The following is a 17,480-nucleotide window of genomic DNA, read 5'->3' on the forward strand; positions in this document are numbered from 1 at the left end:
GGGCGGTTTTTCCCTAGCATGTGCCTAAAGGTTGTTGGTTAGCAAGTAACCCTGATGGTACCTAGAGGGGCTAAAAGCTTGAGTCCACCTTAGTCCCACCTGAATAGATTGCCCTAGTCAGGAATCTAGTCCACGGCATTGTGGTGCCTAAATTGTTGAGTGACTGGTTGGATAGATTGCCCTAGTCAGGAATCTAGTCCATGGCATTGCGGTGCCTAAAGGTTCTTCATGTTTTCATATAGCTTGAGAAATTCCATTGTATTTGTACATTATGAATAACTCCCTAGTTAAGAGGGAGTGTTGGAAAAAGTAACTATGTTCGGTCTTCAATAATGTACTTGAGTCATTATGTAATGTACTTGTCAAAAGAATTTTAATATTGTAACATGACTTATTAAAGCATGGGTTTCATGCTTGGGTCATCATTATATTAGTCAAAGTCCCCATTGTGAACTCCTAAGATTAATATTGAGTTTATAGAGTCATTATACATTTGAAGAGACCCTTCTTGGGCTTTCGGATCAAGTAAGAAGGTTTTGTATCAAGCAAAATATGAATTATGTATCCTCCACATCATGTCAGCCTATGGAAGATCAAGTCGACCTAGAGACCCTCATTTGACCCACTAGAAGGTTATATAAAGAAGGAAGTCGAAGTCATTTCGAGGCATCATTCTCACAAGAAATTCAATATCTTTTGGGAAGTGTTGGGAAGTGTTGGGGATGCGAAATCTGTTGCCGAAAGGAGGAAATAAGTGCGAGTTTGGGGGAATCTCTAGAGAAGAGGAAAATCAATTTTTGGTACCTCTCTCTCTGTTTCGTGATCTAGTTTAGGAAATCGAAGTCTCCTAAGGTTTTGCTGCTACCGAAAACTGCATGTTGTTGGGATCTGCTGCATAGTCGAAGTTGCGGGAAAGAGGTCGAAGATCTTGGAGGCTGACATGGTGTGGAGGGGAAGTGTTGGGGATGCGAAGCTTGTTGCGAGAAGGAGGAAAGAAGTGTGAGTTTGGGGGAGTCTCTAGAGAAGAGGAAAATCAAGTTTTGGTACCTCTCTCTCTGTTTCGTGGTCTGGTTTAGCAGATCGAAGTCTCCTAAGGTTTTGTTGCTGCCGGAAACTGCATGTTGCTAGGATCTGTTGCATAGTCGAAGTTGCGGGAAAGAGGTCAAAGATCTTGGAGGCTAACATGGTGTGGAGGGAAATTTTGGCCTTGGTCTAGGGTGAAGAGTCTCAAATAATACTATTGAAAGGAAGAACTACTTTCACTGGGTTTTCCCCTCGAGGGGGTTTTTCCCTGGCATGTGCCTATATCTTGTGTCTCTTGTTTTGTGATCTTCATGTATGCAATATGTATAATTGCTTGATGAAAGATAAGATAATAAAGAAGTAAAAGAAGCCAACACACTCACAAGTAATTATCAAGATCGGAGAACCAAACCCTGATATAATATCTTTGATTTTCCAACAGAGGCATGTAACACTGGACTGGGAGGGCCTATTGCATATATATTCCTGGACAGAGGAAAGTTGTCCACAAGCAAGATGTGAGATTTGAGGAGGAGAGGGCTTTGTGGAGGTGTCAAGAGGTTGATGAGGTAGAGCAGCAAGCTCCTCAACAGGGGGCGACACCACAGGGTTCAGGATCTTCAGGTGGTACCCCAAGATCAACAAGGTCACCTTCTTCAGGGGTGACACGTTCACAAAGTACAAGATCACATGGTTTAAGATTGTCAGGTGCATGATCTTAGAGTCTAGGATCTTCATTGACCATAATATAGCCTTCATCATCAAGAGGTGAGGCTCCAGTTGAGGATTTTCCCATACCAACAGAGAAGGATACTACAAGGAAGAAGAAGCCAACAAGGCTTCATGACAAACATAACGAAGCTCAAGAGGCAGTGGGGAAACCCAAGTGGTCAGTGAGGGAGAGCAGACCACCATAGTGGTTGGGTGGCTTTGTGGCCAGCTAGTTATAAGGAGGCTTCCAGTTAGCAAATCTAGAGGGATGCTACAATAGAGGAGTATGTTTTCATCACAAAGAATGATGTTTAGAAGGTAGTGCTAAGACCTGAGTGGAAGTCGATGATGACTTTCAAGTGGCTCTACAAGATCAAACATGTTGCAAATGGTAACGTGGGGAAGTTCAAAGCTCGTTTTTTAGCGCAAGGAATCTCACAAGTAGAGGGAGTTGACTCTCTAGAGACCTTCTCTCCAGTTGCTCGTTACACTTATATTACAGAAGTCATTTTTATAACAGTGGAGATGGGTTGGAGGATTCACCAAATGGATGTGAAGACCGCCTTTCTCTATGTAGTTATTTAGGACGAGGTGTACATTGAGCAGCTACAAGGCTTTGAGGTGCATCGGAGGGAGTCTCATGTGTGTAGACTTAGAAAGCCTTGTATGGACTGAAGTAAGTGCAGAGGGCATGGTATGAGATGATGGATGCCTACTTGCAGCCTTAGTAACCAGGTTCGGCGAATTTGAACGAATAAGTTCGGAATTCGCCGAACTTCAAATGAATACGAACTTATTCGTTCAAGTTCGTCGAACTTTATGGCGAACTCGAACTTCAAGCTGAATTTGAATTTAAACGCGAACATAATCAATTAAGTTCGTTTCAAGTTCGATAAAAATCGTTTTGGTTCGATTTAAAAAATTTCGAAATGAATTATTGCAGGCCCGTTTTGCTTTTGGTTTCATTGTTTGCGGACGTCGGGTTTTAGGTTTCAATGTTCATTGTTTGCGGAGGGTTATACCTACCAGTCTACCACCGAGCGACGCTGCAGCCTGCGACCGACGACCACTGACCTCAAGTTTCAACCGAACGACCAGTCCGGACTCCACGTGAGCAACATACAAACTACAGCTCCGCTCTTGACTCCTGTTGCCTCAGCTCGACTCTTGAAGTTGACTCCTGCACGCCGACATACTGATACGATGATACCTAGCGGCTGGCCAAGCAGTCTTGACTCCTGCTGCCTGGTAAGTTTATTAACCTATAGCCTAGCACCTCTACACATAAATTATAATACCAATAACCACGCTAAAGCCCAAAATTTTACATTAAAGCCTAAAGCCTAAAGGTTCCTCTAGATTGTACCTCGCCCCTTGTACAAGTTTACAACAAACCTCAGCCCTTTATTTCAGGACAACGAGAGACTAAGCAAGGTCCAAGGCCTAATTCTGAAGCAGCAAAGGACTTGTAGGCTATAATGTCATGATTACCCATGCAGAATTAAAATTCATAAACCTGGTGACCTTATACAGTGACCCTTGATTGCTTGAATTGCGGCGTACTTCACAATGATTGTCTCTATGATATATCATAACTTGTGACTGAGAGCAAGGAGGTCCAATCCTCTGTTTTTGTTGAACCAGCAAATTCATTATGGATATATGTTGAGGAACACAGAGATGTTTGTTCTCATACACTTTGGTTGTGACTGAGAGCAAGGTGGCCTTGTTGGACTTAATGTACCCTTCATGCCTTCTCAATGCCCTCTTGAATTCCAACACTTCCCTGTGATCCATGGCTGTCCTCAAAAGGCCAAGCCAAACTTCAAATAAAACCAGATTGTGTAGGATAAGACCAAAAAAAGGCCTCAATTCCAGAGAGATAATGAGGATTCCCCTCCACTCAGATTTAAAAAGCATGCTACCAGAACAGAGTCCCTGCAAGAGAAGATCCTTCACAAAATTGCAGAATCCCCTTCACAAAATACACAGCAACAGACATACCTCAGGAAAGACAGACTTGGATATAAAATCTACTTGAAGCAGAGATGTGAGAACAATTTCCTGGAAAACCTTTTTAAATTGCCACAACGACTAGAAAAGCGGAAGCAAAAGGCAATGGTGAAACCACTTCTCAGAATTGAAATCAAACAGCCTGGATTCTAAACAAGTTGCCCTATTCCTGGGGAATTGCTTACATAATCATATATCTCCAGACCTGAGTGTGGACAAATACTTGTTTCAATGTTTCAAAATCAATCTAGACAAACCGACCTAGTATAAACTATAAACAGTGAACACCATATTATTATACTTGACAATTTTAGAGTAAGAGAACAGAAGTATTACATACAATAAATTGTAATACAACTCTCAGACTTCAGTTATAAGTTGTAGGTTGTAGGTTGTGACTTTTTTTTTATGTTTCATTCTGCAAAAAAAAAAAAAAAAACTAATGAAAATGTAAATTCAAAAAAAGTTGCAGACATTTCAGACTTCAAGCCTTCACTAGTTTTTAACAATCAGAGGTTCAGAACCTTCAAATTTCAATCGCACCCCCAAAATCAACTATTGTAGCTTGGAATTTTGTCAAAAAAGATGGTTATAATCTCTCATGTCAGCGTTGTGGACATGATTTCACTGGCACTTTAACTAGAGCAGTGGATCACCTTCTCGGTATTAGCAATGGAAGTGGAGGTGGTGTTGAACCCTGCACTAAGATCACTGATGAACAAAAAGCCACAATGCAGAAAGACCATTCCAATTCAAAGATGCAAAAGGAGAATAGAGTAAATAAGAGGCAACGAATTGAGAGGGAGATTGCCATGTCTTCCTCCAACACCATTAATTCAATCTCAAACATTGGTGGATCAAGTTCTACTCAAGCAAAAATAGGTGGAACCAAAACATTAAATCAATTCTAGAAACTTGTTGAGAAACAAGAAGTTGATGATGTTGTTGCAGAATTCTTTTATGCATGTGCAATTCCCTTTAATGTGGCGAGGAGTCCATATTTTAAAAATGTAATTAAAAAGGCCATTGATTTTGGGAAGGGCTATGTTCCTCCCGGATCTGAAGCTTTAAGGACAACTTTGCTAAAGAAAACAAAAGACAGAGTGACAGGAAAGTTGGTTGAGATTAAAGAGTCTTGGAAGCTTACAGGATGCACAATTTTGAGTGATGGTTGGTCAGATTTGTGTCATCGCCCATTGATCAATGTGCTTGTTTATAGTCCTCAAGGGGTACTTTTCTTGAAGGCAGTAAATGCAATGGATCAAGTGAAGACATCAGAATTTATTTTTGGAATTTTGGATGAAGTGATTCAAGAGGTTGGGGAGGAAAATGTTGTCCATGTTATTACATATAATGCATCAAATTGTGTTGGTGAAGGGAAGTTGATTATGGAAAAGTATAATCAGATTTATTGGATACCTTGTGTAGTTCACTGCTTGGATTTAATGTTGCATGACTTAGCCAAATTTCCTTGGGTCAATGAGACAATCTGAAGAGCCAAAACAATTGCAAACTTCATCATCAACCATCGTCTCACTTTGAGCATATACAGGAAGAATGCATCAAAATAGTTGTTGAGGCCTTGTGATACAAGGTTTGCCACTTTTTGTATTACTCTAAAAAGAGTTGTTGAGGAAAAAGCGAGCCTAAGAGCTGTTTTTTGCAACGTTGAGTGGGAGAGATCTACCCTTTCAAAAGAAACTAAGGGGAAAAATGTTGAACAAATTGTGCTCAAAAATGGCTTTTGGGAAAATGCAAACAAGGTTATAAAAGTTTGTGACCCAATTGTTAATCTACTCCGCATGGTTGATGGTGATAAACCTTATATGGGTTTTTTTTATGAAAGCATTGATCGTTGCAAAGAGATCATTGTAACTACTTTTAATAATGTGGAACTTGATTACCAAGAGATATGGGATTTAATTGATCAAAGATGGAAGATGATGCATGGTCCATTACATGCAGTAGCATGCTATTTGGACCTTAGATTGTTTGGGTTACCAAGACATAGGGATGAAGAAATCATGAATGGACTTATCCATGCTATTGAAAAGATAAATCCAGATCCAGAAATTGCAGGTTTGATCAGAAGTCAGTTGAGGGCATACAGGTTAGAAGAAGGGTTATCTGGAACACAATCAGCAAAGTATGATAGGAGCAGAAGAGATCCAGCAGTATGGTGGGAATTTTATGGTTCAAGGGCACCAGAATTGCAAAATTTTGCAATTCGTATCTTAAGCCAGGGATCAAGTGCATCAACTTGTGAAAGGAATTGGAGTTCCTTTGACCACATTCATTCCAAGAAAAGAAATAGATTGTTATCTGGAAGATTAGAAGATAATGTTTATGTTTGTAGTAACTTGTAGTTGGCATTGAAGAATGTAGCTAAAGAGTCATCCAATTCCTCTACTCCGTGGATCAATCCTGTTCCAAATGCATCAATGGATGACGCTGATTTGTACATTGATAGTGACATTGACAGGGAATTGACTGATGAATCTAATGCTGAAGCATCTAGCGGATTCACAACTCCTACTGCTCTTGATGATATAGAACTTTTTGATATAACAAGTGGGCCACAAGAACATCAAGAATAAAACTTGTGTCCCTGTTTTAGATTTCTAGTTTACTTTTTCCATGAACAATTTTCTAAAACTGCCAAGCTACTTTAAACTTTCGAGTTTATATATTTTGAATACTTTTTTATCAGATTGTTTTTCAATATATGAAATCTGATATGGCCCATGGTTTTGTTAATTTGATATGTGTGCCGAATTGCCAATGTCTATGATGAATTTCTCACATTGTTTACTATGTATGGAAGTTGGAACTTGGTTCTTTATTGGAATTTGGCACTCGCTTTCATGGTTTAAAAAAATTTAAAATTATGTCAAAATGAATTAAATGTTTGAGCAATAATCTTATGTCTTTGCAATGTGCATTGAGGGACTTTGAATTTGACTTTAAATTGATATATATATATATATATATATATATATATATATACATTTTTTTCTCAAATTTCGATATGTTGAATTTTATGTCGAACTTTATCGACAAAATTTTAGTTGCCGAACTTTATTCGAATTTCAAGATCACCGAACTCGAACTCGAACACGAACCTAGTGACTTAGCTTACAATAGATGGGTTTCCAGAAGAGTGATGCAGATCTGAAACTCTATCTCATTATGGTTGGTGACAATCCACTCACTCTAGTTTTATATGTGGATGATTTGTTTATTAAAGGAGAGGACAGACTCATCCAACACTATAAGAGAGACCTTGCTTCAGAGTTTGATATGATCAATATGGGACCGATGCATTATTTTTCGGGGTTGGAAGTTTGGCATGAGGATGGGCATATCTTCAATGGCCAGGGAAGGTATGTTGGTGATATCTTGAGGACATTCAATATGGAGGCTTGCAGGCCTATAGCTGCTCCTGAGCCCTATGATCATCAACTGGAAGAACCTGCATGCTTCAAATTTCGAGCTAGTGAACCTCACCTCGTATCACCAGTTGATCAATTGTTTGATGTATATGTTCAACACTAGACCAGATTTTGTTTCATAGTCAACACACTAAGTCAATTTATGATGGAGCCCGATAGAATGCATTGGATGTATACTAAACATATATTGAGGTACCTACAGTGCACAGTGGACTATGGTCTGGACTATGTCAGGTGTGATGGAGTCAGAGTAATTGGTTGCACGGACTCAGATTGGGTTGGTAGTGCTAGTGACAGGAAGAGTACTTTCGGATGTTTCTCATAGGGCTCAGCAGTTGTGTCATGCTTCAGCAAGAAACAGAAGTCAGTGGCATTAAGCAGTGTGGAAGCAAAGTATATGGCCGCCAGTCAGGCTAGTTGAGAGGCACTGTGATTTTACAAGATGCTTCATGGTTTATTTCGTCAAAGGCTGAGACCAACTACAATATATTGTGATAATCATAGTTGTATTAAACTCTCTGAGAATCCAGTATTTCATGATCAGTGAAAGCATATAGAGATCAAATACCACTTCATCAGACACTGAGTTCAAAGGGGAGTTGTGAAGCTAGAATATATATCCACTGATGAACAGGTAGCAAACATTCTCACCAAGTCATTACCAAGGGTAAGCATGTATTCTTCAGAGACAGAATGGGAGCGGTGAAAAACAACTTCCTCGGTAAGAGGGAGTGTTGAAAATAAGGGTACCACAGAGGTGTTTCCTAGGCATTTATCCTTTTCTAAGTTGCACTAAGCGTCGAAGCGTTTTGGAGTTTCTGAAATGGGTACATTTAGAAACGTCACCTCCAAAAATGGAAACGTCACCCAAAATGTCATATATATATATATATATATATATAAAGAAATTTATAAATGAGTGATTAACACATTATCTTGTAAGATAAAATAAAAATAATACCCATAGATGACAATTTAGGATGAAAACCAATTATATATTAACACTCCTAGATTACATGAAGGTCAAGTTTCAGTTGAGTTTTGACAGAGTTTCAAAGTTTCGAGTACGAGTACAGCCCGAAACACCATGTTCTCGAAAGTTTCGTGCAACATAGATCCTTTTGGCCTAGGGAGACACATTAATGACCCCTTTGTCTAGTGACATTATGTGTTTTATTAATGTCAAGGAGATAATTTACTCTTAATGAGAGATGTACCTTGTACTTTAAGATATTAAAGTCACATGAGTTTTAAAAGTGACTTTATGTGAAAGGTATTAAGTACACTTTATATTATTAAAGTGACTTTTATATTCTAAAAGTGGCTTTATGAGAGAAAATGTGCACATTGTACAAAAAATTAAAAAGTATTAGGAGGCTCATTAATTGAGGGGGACCACATGAGGTGTTGAGAAATATTAGTATCGGTCTTCATAGTTATATTTGAGTCATGATGTAATGAAACTTTCAAAAGAAAGAAACGAAAAGTTATTGTAAAATAGAATTTATTTATAAGCATGGGTTTCATGCTTCATTTATTTTATTTCTAGGTCAAAAGCACTCATTGAGTGTTTTAGTATTTCTTTCTTCACATAATGCTCCCAGAAACTTCCATTGATAGTTCCTTCATCTTTGTCAACCACCTCATATTCCATATGAGGACATATTATGTTGATTTCATCTTTTCAATATGTGAATCATGCCTTCATGCATCTTTTTAATGGAAGAGATCCTTTTCCTTTGTTCATACTCATGAGGTAGAGTATTCACCCATGTTATTTGCAACTATATGGTGACATGACTTAAATCTATCAAACATATGCATACATACCTCTTTTCTCCTTTTGGTCATCCAAACTTCCTTCCTTTGGCAGCGTCCTTTCCCTGATTGAGAGTACTTGAATCAACTTGACCTATTGCACTCCTTTGTCACCATACCATCATCCTTCTAAACAATGGTGGAACGATCAACGAGACGCTTCTTCCAAGTAGAGGTGAACCTTCTGATGAAGATTCCAACAGAGGATCCAGATTATCCTCATCTGGCAGATACTCCTTTCACGATGATGATGTATGATGAATTCCTTCTATCATGCTAGATGACTTTCTTTCAACCATATGTACTATATATGCTTTCAATGAGGTTACCAAGAGCTACTTCCATTATATGATGACTATTACATCCATGTAGATTGTACTTCAACTATTCTTTCAAGCTTCTCTAATGATGTCATGAACCTTTGCTTCAACGGTATGCTTCTAGTATGATGCCATCTTCTACTAAGATGTGTCTCATCATAATACTTCTCATCTTGACTGCCATGGTGGAGATCTTTTCACCTCCTACTTGTCCTTGCTATGCATTGGAGAAACCCTAATAGTGATGATCTATCCCTTTGGATTTCTTCTCATCGGGTTCTTCCACTTCTTTGGTGATATGAGCTTCATTTCTTTCCTTCCTCTTGATGTCCTTCTTGAACTTCAGACAATCTCTCCCATATTCCTAACAGCCACAACGTTGGATCTTTAACATATTCTTCTTCTTTTTTTTTAGGACCAAACTTCCCAAACTTTCCTTTTCTCTTAACCATGGCAGCAAAAACATAAATTTGTTCATTTGATCCCACGTCACTTTTGCCTTCAACCCGGTTTCTTCAATCTTACATAATGACAAAGTTCACTAAACGGGGTGGCTTCCTTCTTTCAATAAATGCTTGATAGTGCATTGAGCACCACAGTGGTCATTTCCTTATCAAAGATTATTTCCCCCAACCCTTGCAGTTGGTTTTGTATTTCTTACACCCTCATAAAGTATGAGGCTATTCCTTCTTCCTTTGATATCTTCATCTTGTAGAGCTCAGTTCTTAATGATATTACTGCTACTGCAGTACTTACGGAGAATACTTCTACTAGCTTCTCATATATTTCTTTTGATGTCTCCAATTTTGCAGCATATGGTATGTGGGGATCCTTGATGGATTCTATAAGGATCCATTAAGCCCTAATTTCTCCTTTCATATACTTGGCTAGGGCTTGAGCTTTTTCTTTGGAGGTTTAGTGATTGAGCCCTTAGCGTGTTCAACGACTTCATTTTCTATGAGGATCAAATCTATCCTCTTCGTCCATGCAAGAAAGTTTGATGACCCAATCAACTTGTTGCTTTACTTGCAAAATGAAGTCAATTTAATAGATTTAGATGTGGACATATAGATACCTACTTGTGAAGATACTCTTTCATGACAATATCTTCAACATGATGCCTTCTTGATTTTGATGATGATGTTGAGAATAGAGGATGTCTTTTTGATGAAGATGTCTTCCTTCAAAAGTGATCCTTCAAAGAGAGGGAGATCACTTTGATTCCCTGATGCTGATTGCTGAGAATTCAATAAGGCAATGAATATGTTAATTCTCTTAAGTTGATAATGGTTCGTGTTACCTTTAACTTTGTTAGCTTTGTTCGTTATTATTCCAGTGTGCAATACATCAAGCAGTTACCAAAACAGTAAGAACAGTGACACAGTATATAGGTTGCAAGCCAGGGCAAAAACCCCTCCTCTTGAGGGGAAAACCCGTAAATCTCTTCTTTATCTTTTAGATCTTTCAATTGACGAATACCATGACCTAGACTCATTCAAATACCCTCCCAGATCAAGTCTACCACGGCCCCCTATTGCAATATCTTTGACCTCCCTGTAGATTTGAAATTCTGCTCCCCAGCAACTGTTGCAACTGTTGTTGCTTCTCTAGGAGACTTCGATCTCCCTCTAATAGCCTTCCTCTTGACTTCGCTTGCCTTGACTTGAGTCCTAGGGCTAGTAAGATGCCCTAAGAGACCTTCGCTTGCCTTCCCTTCTCTTCTTCTAGCAAAATCGAACCCCAGAAGATCTAGTGCAAAAACGCTAACTTTGATCTTCCCAAAAGAATAGATAAGGCATAAAAACACTTCGACTTCTTCACACTTCCTTCTTCGACTTCTCTTTATTTTACTTCTTCGCATAAGAGACGAGTGAGTGAGTGATCCAAATGGAGGACGAGTTCCTCTTATATATAGGCTTCTTCAAGGGTGGATGTGGGTCTTCATGTAGGCCGACTTGATCTTGGTGGTATTTTGACATTTTAAAGACAAAATAATTTTTTCTTTATAATTTACAATGTGCCCATAGGGCCATCAATATATGAAAATGACTCTTATACCTAGGAGAAACCCTAAAAGCACCCAATGGGTGCTCGACCTATAAAATAAAAGAACTTGAGCATAAAACCCATGCTCCAATAATAATAATAATTTCTTTTTCATTTTATATTTACAAGAATACATTTCATACCTATGTTGCCAGGAAACGTGGGTGCGGGGACGGGACGGGACGGGGACGGCATTTTTGGAAACAGGGTGCGTGGGTTCGTCGGGTAATATAATAATATTAAATTTTAATAATTATGTTTTATAAATTATAAATTATAAATTTATAATTAATAATATATATGACATTTGAATTTGTATATTTTTTCAACTTTAAATTTTAAACAAGAAAACTTTAATGACAATCATTTAAACATGCATATTATTAATTAATATTTCATATATATATATATATATATATATACATATGAAATATATTAAAGCTGAAAAAATATAATTAATAATATATATGAAATTTGAATTTTATATTTTTTCCAAACCCATTCTGATAATGCATAAATGGACCTGCTTACCATTTTCATCTGATGGCAGTCTGGCACATGCCTTCAAAATAATAGTGAAGATCACCTGGTTTGGATTTATGCCAAACCAAAGCATTCTGCCACAAATTGGAAAGCATCCATGCAACAGTTGTGGTCAGCATATCCTGTTGTCATTGAGTTCCACAAAACCGCATACCACGCAAACATCCTATCAAATACAGTTTTGCAGGTCAAACTTGTTCCCTAACTCTATATTGACATATTAACATTGCAGACATCATTGTTTGTCTGATCACACTGCTATAATGTCCATCCTTTTCCATGCTTCCAATTTCTCTTCCTATGCTTATCTTTCATTTTATTTTCCAAATCCAACAGAATTTCAGACCTTTCTCAATTGTTATGTTACCTGTTTGACCCTCAAACACAAGTCCCCAGTATTAGCTACCATAAAAAAGAGTGAAGATATTAACTATTGTTTTATACAGACAAGCATAACATCTGTTGCTTGATGCAATTAACTTATTCAATTTAGAGTTGCACCATATTTTCATCCAAAAATGAAACACATGAAATCAGTACAAAGTCAATTATACAGCTTGTTGGCAAGCGTCTTTTGTCAAGCCAACATATGGAATAATACATTACAGCTATAAACTATAATTCTTGTGTGCATCTCTCTATGTCCATTAATGTCTGTTCTCTCTATGTCCATTAATCTCTGTCTATGTGTATGCATCGATTTGTGTGCATACATCTACATCTTATATGTATTTATGTGAGATTTGAATTTCAACACTTCTCATCATGAGCAAAAATAGAACAAGAGTGTCTCTGAAAATGCCTTTACTGCTATTTATAAGTCATTACCTGAAGCTCCGAGGAAACAAAAAGGTCTCTAACAAAAGCCCGATCCCTATTCTGCCCAGACAAGCTCTCTGCAATCATATATCCAAGGAGGTCGACAGTCCACTCACATCTTTTGTTCACTAAATATCTTGATGTAACTTCAACCTAAAAATTTTGAAAATACCCATGCTACTTCAAACTTGTTGTATGGGCTCTTGTCCTTAAGAAATGCCCTAGGGATATATAGCCTTTGGCATGATACATGAAAACAGTAAACAGTCCTAAAACCTCCACTCCCTTTGTAGAGACACCAACAGAATAACATAGCACTTCCAGCTAACTTATTTTACTTAAGCCTCAATATAAATCCCAAAAAAACAGAGTTGAGAAAATAATGAAGTGGATTAAATCACTCAGGACGGTTTTCTGCATGGTGACCTCATTTATGAACTTGGCAGAATAGTGGCAATTACGACATATGCACTTCTTGCGCTTTTGATGAGACTTCAGTGGTCTTTACAACTTGCTGAAAAGCACAAACAAAATATAAGCTTCTTCCTCTTGTAAAACAATGCAGATTCCCACCACTCCTATTGCACATCATGTGATGATCACTACCACCTGCTCCTGTTTCTTATCATGCAGCATAAAGTGCACATCAGGTACATCCCCTGCTTCCTTCATCAACCCTGTCAGTCACTGCAATTCTGCATAGATCTCCTCTGTCTGTGGGTGTGATCTATCTCCTACAACAAATGTATGCACTTTGTTCTTAACCTCAATCCAACTATATATTATTAATTATATTTTTAATATAGTTTTTTTATGAAGAACCCAAAGAACCCGAAGAACCCAAAGAACCCAACCCGAAGAACCCAAGCACTCGAAGAACCCAAGCACCCGAAGAACCCAAGAACCCGTTAAAGGAAAAGAACCCAAATTTTTTTTTTGAAGAACCCGGTTCTTCTGGGTTTGTCTGGGAAGAACCCGTACCCGAATCCGGTACTTGGGTGCAGGAACCCGGGACGAGTTCGAGAACCCCACCCCCGGGTGCGGGTACCCGTGCAACACAGTTTCATACTTATGAAGACCGAACCTAGTTACACATTCTTCAACACTTCCTTTTAACTAGGGAGATATTCATAAGAGGTACATGATCATTCTTAATCTGAAGAGATCTCATAAGAAGAGTCAGATTGGGAACCCAACTGTCTAGCATCATATTAACCAACATTATCACATAGCAAGGCCTTGACTAACAACTCTATCTCTCCACAAGATCAGAGCACAATGTTGGCGAGACCAATGATGTATAGACACCATCATCTTGTCTCCCAAGGTACATACTCCACCCAGGGGTTCACAGAGTATGACCTCCCATTGCACTATTCTTATCTTGGGTACCTAATCCTCAAAGAATATCGATCCACGATTACTCTTGTCTTGAATGCCCTACCACATTCTCAAAGAGTATTGAATGCCAAATGGTTACCCAATCCTCCATCCTTTCTTCCCAAGTAAAGACAAGAATGTAGTGTCTATCTCTCCCTCTCAATTAGGTAGGAAAAATCCACCAAACCAAGCATGTCCCTTAAGTATACAAGCATCTTGTTTGGAAGTGATTTTGTCAATATGTCAACTACCTGTTCATCAGTGGAGATATATCGTAGTTGCAGCACACCATTATGTACTAGCTCTCGAATATAGTGATATTTGTTGTTGATGTGCTTTGTCTTTCCATGAAACACTAGATCCTCAGACAAACGAATGAAATTGGTGTTATCACACAGTATCACTGTAGGGTTCATCGGTCCATCAAACAGGTCGAATCGCAGCTTCCTTAACCAAACTGCTTCTTTGCTTACTTCACATGCTGCAACATATTCAGCCTCAGCACTACTCAAAGAAACGGTGTCTTGCTTTCTGCTCATCCATGATGAGATCATGGAGGATCCTAAACTGAAACATCCTCCCGTAGTGCTTCTTCCACCTTGTTGACTACCTCCCCAGTCGAAATTTGTATATCCAATCAATTGGACATCATTCCTTCTATCATATTTCAAACAGGAGTTGATGGTTCCTCACAGATATCTCAGAATATGTTTTGTTGCGATCCAATGATCATGCTTCAGCTCCACTTGGAATTGACTGAGTACATGTGTTGTAAAACATATGTCTAGTCGAGTATTCACCAAGTACATTAATGAGCCAACAAGTTGTCTATACTTGGAAGGATCCACGGGGCTTGAATCGGAACTCCTTAATCTCTTCAAGTTTGTGATCATCGAAGTGGTCATAAGTTTGAAGTCCATCATGTCAAACTTCTTTAGAATCTCGATAACATACATTCCTTGACCCAAACAGATTTCATTCGGTCCTTGCTAGACTAGTCCCAAATAGTGATGCATCAGCCCAAGATCCTTCATGTTAAATTATGCTGCCAGTTGCTTCCTACATTCTTCAATTCGACCTTCTACACCTGTCAAGAGAAGATCATCTACATACAAAAGAATAATTACAGGTTCATTGTTTACGAACCTTAATACAAAGGTTCGAGTCAGCAGAACTTTTTGTGAAGCCTATTCTCTATAGGTATGCATCCATTCTAGCACACCATGCCCTTGGTGCTTGCCTGAGGCCATATAATGTTTTTTTCAATCTGCAAACATATGCCTTCCTATCTTTGACTTTGAATCCCAAGGGTTGCTCTATATAGACTTCATCTATAATGTCATTCAGAAACGCAGTCTTGACATCCATTTGGTGGGTTTTCCATCCCATCGACGTTGCTAGAGAGACTAATGATCAAATCGTTGTATATCTTGTTGTTGGAGCAAACGTCTCTTCATAGTCGATGCCTTCAAGTAGAGAGAACCCTCTAGCCACAAATCTTGCTTTATACTTATTTATACTTCCATCAGCTACATGCTTGATCTTATAGATCCACTTGGATGTAACCACAAATTTGTCTTCAGGTCTAGGTACGATTTCCCACACTCCATTCTTCATTATAGATTGATGCTCTTCATTCATGGCATCCTTCCATTCTCGACATTCTACATCCTCTTCAAAGTTCGATGGTTCTGCTTCTATTAATTTTGTCATGTATGCAGCATACCTACAATATTTCTTGGGTCTCTTACATTTTCTAAATGATCCTTGTGCTTCCCCATGACCTTTTGCATCAAGTAGTGTGGATTTCAACCAATTAAGTTTCTTCCTTGTTTCTGGAATGACCATGGGTTGAACAGGTTCACGTGGCCCTTCTGTTGATTTGGGGTAGCATCAGATGTGCTCTAGCCACAAAATTTGGTGGAGAGGTTGGACACATGAGATCTCCAATACCCAGAAAGGGTTTGGACAGATTCTAAACAGATCGGGAGATATTAAAATAATTAATATTTTTAATGGAGTCCCTAAGTCTAAACTTAGGGAAAATAAAATATTAATGTGTATTAATATGAATCTGTGATAGAATGGTCCAAAAGACATGGATCAAGCTAGATTTAATCTTAGTCGTTGATTAGGGACTTAATCTCGGTCGTTGATATGTCAACAGGAAAAGCATAAGAGGAGGCTTGAGGGTCACTTGGAGAATACACTAGAGTGATCAGTGATTCTATTCTCTAGAGCCGGGTTTGCTAAGAGAGATAGAATCAGTGATCAGAGAGCAGCTGAGGGGCATTGAGTACAAAGAGACAGAGATAGTGCCGGGAGAACAGCAGAGCAGCCCTAGAGAGTGACGCGAGAGCAGCCAGTACTCACGCAGGGCCACGCAAAGGCAACTAAGTGTTGCACAGAGCACCAAAGAGGCTAGCGTAGCTGATGCAGAGTGTCAGAGAGCTGACACAGGGCATCCTGGGCTTGAAGCAGGGCCAGCGCTGGGCTAGGAGAGGCTGATGCAGTCCAGATTGGGCAGATGCTGGGGTTTCTAGGGCAGATTGGTGCTGAGCAATTGCTGGAAGGATTATCCAGGGTTTTAGCCAGAAGATTTGTCAGAAATTGAGAGGTATTACTGCTAAGGAAATTCTCTGTTGGGTAGGCCAGTTTCGGTACCCAGATTGTATTTTGATATGGCTTAATAAGAAAACCCTCAAATAGCTGCACCGATTTTCCAACATTGGTTTTTTTCTGGGGACATCAGTCCAAAAATAATGGTGTCATATGGTGTGTTTGTTTCTGTTTCTTTTAGTTGCTAATCTATAATATGTTGAGCATGCACTAGTGTTTATTTTCAGTATTTACATTGTAAATAACTTGTTAAGGAAAATAACAAGTAGGTAGGAATAAATCAAATAAAGTGCATGCAGGGTTTCTAACCAAGTAAATTTAGAAACTTCAACATGGTATCAAAGCGTGACTGCAGATCAAAGGAGGACTCAAGGACATCAGCGAAGCAGGGCAATAGCAGCAGAAAACAGTTGTCCCAAGGTGACAAAAGCTGTTTCTAGCAGCACAAAAGCCAAGGAGAGTGTCGCAGAGCCAACCAAGGCTGACGTAGGGCCACGCAGAGGCAGTCGGGAGCTGCGTAGAGCCTCAGAGAAGCCAGCGTTGTTGACACAGAGGGCCAGAGGGTTGATGCAAGGCCTCCCAGGGCTAACGAAAACCCATCCAGGGTGACACAGGGCTAGCATGAGGCAGAGAAGGTCTGACGCAGTCCACAAATAGGCAATTGTTGAGGTTAAGAAGGCTGCAAGAATATTGCAGAGCGGAGTTGGTGAGGTACTGTGGTCAGAACAGTACCTGA

The 17,480-nt window shown here is 39.0% G+C and overlaps 1 protein-coding gene across 17 annotated transcripts in view; it reads right to left on the minus strand.

The window, feature by feature from the left end:
- Nucleotides 1-17,480, minus strand: part of LOC149249361 (NADH:ubiquinone oxidoreductase, 17.2kDa subunit) — a 222,395-nt gene that overhangs the window by 39,676 nt on the left and 165,239 nt on the right. The window lies entirely within an intron of this gene.

This window comes from Pinus tabuliformis, chromosome 7 (genome assembly GCF_031772625.1).
Source record: "Pinus tabuliformis cultivar Carrire ecotype Pingquan chromosome 7, CPIR1, whole genome shotgun sequence".
In the NCBI taxonomy this organism is placed as follows: Eukaryota; Viridiplantae; Streptophyta; class Pinopsida; order Pinales; family Pinaceae; genus Pinus; species Pinus tabuliformis.